Source organism: Aethalodelphis obliquidens, unplaced genomic scaffold (genome assembly GCF_003676395.1).
Source record: "Aethalodelphis obliquidens isolate GAN/ISIS:26980383/991018 unplaced genomic scaffold, ASM367639v1 scaffold13, whole genome shotgun sequence".
NCBI lineage: Eukaryota > Metazoa > Chordata > Mammalia > Artiodactyla > Delphinidae > Aethalodelphis > Aethalodelphis obliquidens.
Window position 1 is genome coordinate 27183959 of NW_020837957.1, and position 6742 is coordinate 27190700.

Below are 6742 nucleotides of genomic sequence, written 5' to 3' on the forward strand. Positions count from 1 at the left end.
ATGGGATTGAAAGGGAATTCTCGAAGTTTTCCCTTATTGCACTGCTATTGAACTTTCCTAATTTCCATTCAGGATGCCTGGATGAGAGGGAAGTCCCCTAGTTCGGTTGCTAGAATTTATGTCCCTCAATGCCACTACTGTGTTCTTTTACCTATAAATGTCCATTTCTCTCACTATTCCAATTTAAGACTAAGCTTAAACATTATCCACCTACCTCAGCTGGAGCTCGGCCCTGAGAACAGGGGTGGGGTGGGACTCATTTATCCCAATTCTCTCTCAACGATCCACCAGGTTTTTAAAAACAAATAGGCCTGTTTATTCGAGAGGCAGCAAGCCAAAAAGAAAGTAGTGCCAACAGCTGTCAGCCTCTTTTTGTGAGCCAGCACCTGTATACAGGGAATATCTGTTCTGTTTGTTCATATTCTCCCACCATGGACCCCAGAGCAGTGTAGTCTCTTGTTTTAGGTGTTTTCTCACAGGAGAGATGTGTCTGGAGGCAAGTGTCATGTTAGTGACATTTCCTGGACTGTGACTTCAATTGCAACTGACTCTCATCTTCAGGGGGAAGCAAGAAAAGGTAGAACCCAGTCTCAATCATCACCCAGACAAGCAGGATACACATAGGAAGTTCCTCCTGTGCCCAGGGTTCAGGCTGTCCCCTCTCTAGCCCCTACTCCACACAGGGCCCCACTGCTCACTAATCCACCTCCCTCAGAAATGGCTACATCAGAAGAAGGGATGTCTTCTTCATTGGCTAATTTGTTCCTACATCCACTCATTAGAATCACTGACCTAGTTATTATTGCTTCAGCTGTTTTCTCCTGCAAAGGAGACCACATTTGGCAACACTAGAAATAACATTCTTGTGGTCACATCAGCAATGATGAGAACAGGGTTGTTACTTTTGCTTTCTTGTAAACTTTTTAGTTTATAAACAAACTAGATGCGTCTCTCCTTTCAACATCTCTCAAGGAGAAATAAGCACAAACGAAATAGAAGGAACTTGTATGCAGCATAAAGCATCGTGTAGGAATAAACTCCTTTTGAAACTTTTCCATAAAGAGACCATTACAGATCATCTGTTTCAAGTTTTCACTCTTGTTCGCTCTCTCTCTAAACACTTATTGAAAAGGGCACCTTGCTTATAGCTGCTTCCTCCTACACTCTCTCCTAAGTGATCTTAATAAAACTTGTATTTTTCTCTCTCTCTCTCCTGCAGTTAATATCCTTTACTAGCTCTCTACCGCCCTCATTTTGAGAACAGCACACGAGAAGCTTCACGATGAGGTTCCTGTTTGTTTACTCTCTAGCTTTTCTGCTACCAGTCTTTCTCTATTTGTGCTGAAATACTACCAAGCAACGTATAGTTCCCTGAACAGTCCTCTTAGAAAGCCTAAGAGAATGCCTCTTCCTTCCCCCATCACTGGGGAATTTCTATCAAATTTTCAAAACCCACCTTGGACTTCAACGCCCCTGGAAAAAGTTTTCTGATTCAGAATTAATAACTCCTTCTTCTATGCACTTATTCCATTCTACTCATTCATTTATTTGACAAATTCAATAACATTCGACAAATATTTACTGACCTACGTAACACATGTCAAGTACTGTGCTAGAGAATTTCATCACCATTATTGTCATCCTGGCTAACACTCACATAGAGTTCACACTGTGCCAGGCACTGTTCCAAATGATATACATGTACTAATTCATTGACCTGAGTAACAACTCTTTGAAGTAGATACTCTTACTATAACCATTGTGTAAATGAAGAAACTGAATCCCAGAGAAGTTAAGTAACTTGCCCTTGCTCCCCCTGGCAGTCCAGCTTCAGAGTGCATGTTCAAGACAAGCCTCATCCATATCGTAACAGAGATAACAAGGCTAATGAGGAAGATTGACATTAACAAGCAATTATAGCACAATGTGGTAAAAGAATGAATACAAGATGCCGTGGAAGCGTGCATTTGAAGGACTAACCTATTCAGTTGGTGAGGCTTCCCTGAGAAAGATGTGCTTAAAGCTGAGTTGGTGAAGGATGAGTATGGAAACTGTCCACTTCAACCCCTAGATAGACTTCAAACTACTTGAGGGAACAGTCCTCTTCTTAGTTATCTCCGTATGACAGGACCTATTCTACTGCTAGGCACACGAAATGTGAGGAGGTATTATTTGCTGAATAAATACATAAATTAAAATGTTAAGTATCTTCTATGAGCTCCACCAGGAGCTTTATTTTTATTTTTTTTAACATCTTTATTGGAGTATAATTGCTTTACAATGGTGTGTTAGTTTCTGCTTTATAACAAAGTGAATCAGCTATACATATACGTATATCCCCATAGCTCCTCCCTCTTGCGTCTCCCTCCCACCCTCCCTATCCACCCCTCTAGGGGGTCACAAAGCACCGAGCTGATCTCCCTGTGCTATGCCACTGCTTCCCAGTAGCTATCAGTTTTACATTTGGTAGTGTATATGTGTCCATTGCCACTCTCTCACTTCGTCCCAGCTTACCCTTCCCCCTCCCCGTGTCCTCAAGTCCATTCTCTACGTCTGCGTCCTTATTCCTGTCCCACGCCTAGGTTCTACAGAACCTTTTTTTGTTTTTTTAGATTCCATATATATGTGTTAGCATACGGTATTTGTTTTTCTCTCTCTGACTTACTTCACTCTGTATGACGGACTCTAGGTCCATCCACCTCACTACAAATAACTCTCATTTCTTTTTATGGCCGAGTAATATTCCATTGTATATATGTGCCACATCTTTATCCATTCATCTGTCGATGGACACTTAGGTTGCTTCCTACCAGGAGCTTTAAGTATTTTACTTAATCTGTATATAACAATTCTGCAAAGCAGTTATTTTTCTCTTCTGAATTACTAATTGAGAAACTAAACTTCAGTTCATTAGTGGACCTTTGTGTATTTCAAAATTCCTTGCTGTTCTGCAGTTTCAGAATTGACTCATGGACTGCTCTTTGACTTTTCAATAATTTATAATTTTATTTTATTTTTATTTATTTATTTTTTGGCCATGGCACGTGGCTTGCAGGATCTTAGTTCCCCAACCAGGGATTGAAACTGCACCCTCCGCAGTGAAAGCACGAAATCCTAACCAGGGAATTCCCTATAATTTTATTTTTGAAATACACATTTTCCCCATGAAACTCTAAGTGTTTTGTCCTATGTATATTTTACAATGAAAATCTAGGATTTTATTTTATAACCTGTGGGTTTATTTCATTTACCTGACTATTTCTTAGTCCATTCAGTCTGCTGTAACAAAAATCATAGATTAGGTGGCTTAAACAACAAACGTTTATTTCTCACAGCTCTGGAGGCTTGGAAAGTCCAAGATCAAGATTTAGACAGAATGAATATCTGGTGAGAACACGCTTCCTGGTTCATAGACAGGAACTATTTATGTCTATTACTATTGCTATGTCCCCACCTGGCAGAAGAGGTGAGGTAGCTCTCTGAGGTCTCCTATATAAGAGCCCTAATCCCATTCATGAAGCTCCACCCTCATCATCTAATCACCTCCCAAAGGCCCCACATCCTAATACCAACACTTTGTGGATTAGGGTTCAGTATCAATGTGTGAAGTGGCTGGGGCGGGGGGAGCAAGGGGAGGCATAAACATTCAGTCTACAGCAATTGCCCTAAGAGACAATTTTTGTTCATATTCAAAAGCTATGTACCTTGAACGACCTTTATAAAAAACACAGGATTAGGGGTGCTAACCCTCTATGCAGTCCAAAGTTTTTTACAGTCAGCCCTCTATACCCATGGTTCCTACATAATCATGATTCTACATCAGTGGATTCAGCCAACTTCAGACCCTATAGTACTGCAGTACATATTTATTGAAATAATCATCATATAAGTGAACCCACACAGTTCAAACCTGTGTTGTTCGAGGCTCACTTGTAATTGCTAAGTTGTCTATCTTTGAGGACTTTCTAAGAGAGTGCCTCAGCTTCTCAGCTTCATAGTGAAGATAAAAAAAATAAGTGGGGAGAGGATAAGCCTTCTCATAACTTTTCCTTTTTATACACTAGGCAGTTCTTTCTTTTTCTTTTTTCCATTAGTAGGTACCTCCACGAAGAGAGAAGAGATGAACAGAATTATTTGAAAGCTGTGCTGGGAACTTATTCTGCGTTGACTGTACAAGTAGCCAGGAACTCCACACTCTTCCCAGAGTGAGAGACTGTACTCAACTCAAATTAAGTCTCTACTTGGTGGGCACCTGGTTTTCCCCATACTAGCTGTCTATAATCACTTAGAATTTAAACACAGATCGCCTGGTGCCCAAGTACTTTGAACCCCACTAATAAGATTGTTCACCCCTGTTGCACATGGGAGTCGAATGGGGAGTTTTAAGAGAATCTGATGTTTGGATCCCACCCCCAGAAATTCTTATGTAACTGGTCTGGGCTTCGGCATTTTTAACAGCTTCTTAGGTGATTCTAATGTGTTGGCAAGGTTGAGAACCAGTGTTCTAGAACACTGGACTGTAGATTCTGATCCAGGAGGTATGGGGTGGGGATGAGGTTCTGCATTTCTTTCCTGTGCCTATGTGCTGAAATGGCTGCAAGCAGAAAGTACTAATGGAGCCCAGAGGAGGGGATACTACTTACTGCCTGGGGAGAAATTGGAATAGGCAAAATAACTGAGCCTGAGCATGGGAATCAGGATATTTTCAATCAGGATAATTTGGTCTTTTCACACCAAAACACAACTTTTCCTCCAGCAAATTTAACTACCCTGTGGAATGCTCTTATCTCTGAAATCCCAGTTTTCGCCACTCCGTGAACCATCTACTACTTCTATTCTTCTAACTCAACCTTATATCTCCATTATAACCAATCCTTACATTACAGAGAGAGTTCCAATTCATTGTTCCCAGCACTTCTTATCTACCTATCTATTGATTCAACAGTCCATCAGTCTATATATATCATTATCTATCACCTTCCTAAAATCTTTCCCCTTCACCTCCCAGAGATTCCGTGGTGTATCATTACAAGCACTTCCTTGTAAATATCCTTACTTGCCCCTCTCTGTGTGAAGTCCATCCTTAGTTAAATCCAGCTATTCCTTTCCACATCTGCATTCTCTTGACTGAAGTTTACTTCAGGACTCTTGACTGAAGTTTACTTGAGAAATAAACATAACACTATGCTGTCTGGACTCACTTTAAATTTATGACACAAATAGAAAATGGGCATTCAACCCCGCTGGCAATGTCACAATCTTTCTACACTTCACCTCCTCACTCTCAGAAGATACCTCTGACCTTCTCACTCCTCCAACCTTTAATATACCCTTCTTGCTGAAGACCTCATCTCATATTTTATTAAGAAAATTGATGTGATCAGGTAGGAGCTATCTTATTCTCCCACCCAAACACAAACCATTGTATCTGAATTAAATCTTCTGTCTTTCCCTCCTGTTAAAATGTTGGGAATCTGGGTTCTTTTCAAAGGTCCGTCCCCCCTACTTATGCTTTGGATACATTCCTTCATCCTCCTCTATAATTTCATTCCTGTAGGTATTCCCTTTTTCTCCAGCATCAAATAGTTCTTTCTGCATTACATCATTCCCACAAAAATATAAGCATTTATCTGCCAACACAACATCAACAACAAAAAACTTCCCTTGCTCTATTTGACCAACTATAGCCACCATCCTATTTCTCTGATCTTCCCCCTCCAAAAAAACAAAAACAACAAAAAGAAAACAAAAAACAAACAAACCCAGAAACAAAGGAAACAAAACCTTAAGATTTGTCCTACTTGTACACCTTTTGTTCTTCATACACTTCAGTCTTTCTGTCTCACTATACCTCTGAAACTACTCTTGCCAGAGACTAATGATTGCCATGTTGCCAAATCCGTTGTCACTTCTGTCCTTGATACTTGACTTCCATGAAGCATTTACTATCGTTGACCACTCCTGTTCAATTGTAAAACATTCTCCTCTTGATTACTATGACATCACCTTCTTACCTCACAGGTTATTCCTTCTCATTCTCTTGCTGGTTCATCTTCCTCCTTTGCCCAACTTTGAAATGTTGGAGATTCCCCTAGCCCAGTTCTCTATCTACAGTCTTTGATTAGATAATCTCATCTAGTCCCAAAGTTTTACGTTTCATGTATAAACTCATAACAACCAAGTTTATGTCTCCAGCCCAGAATCCATTCCAGACCAGTATATTCATCTGTTTACTTGACATTATCACTTAGATATCTAACAGGCATCTTGGACTTGATTATTGTCAATGCCCTCCAGCAAAAGACCGCTAGGAACACAACTGTAATTGAACGAGGTAGGTTTATTACTTGCTTCTGTGAGAATGCAAACCATGGAGAACCATGTGACATCTCAGTAAGAGGGTGTTAGCAACTTGGGTTTGTGTTATGTGATTTAGGGAAGGGTTCAAGGAAGAGGGATTTTGCTCTGGATTGGAAGCTGTAGGAAGGCAGGAGTAATTCTATAATTGTGTATTTTAATTAGTACTATCTAGAATGACTGAATATTATCTACTGGACAGAGGCTAAATAATCAGTACAGGAGCAGCAGTTCAGTCATATTATCCAGGATAAGGAAATGTTTGCTCATTTTTGTGGCTTGGACAATGTTTATGTTTAGTCTATATCCAGGCATGATTACAGTGATCTTTTTTTTTTTTTTTTTGTCTTCAAAAAAAGACTTTTTTTCTTTTGTCATCAATCAT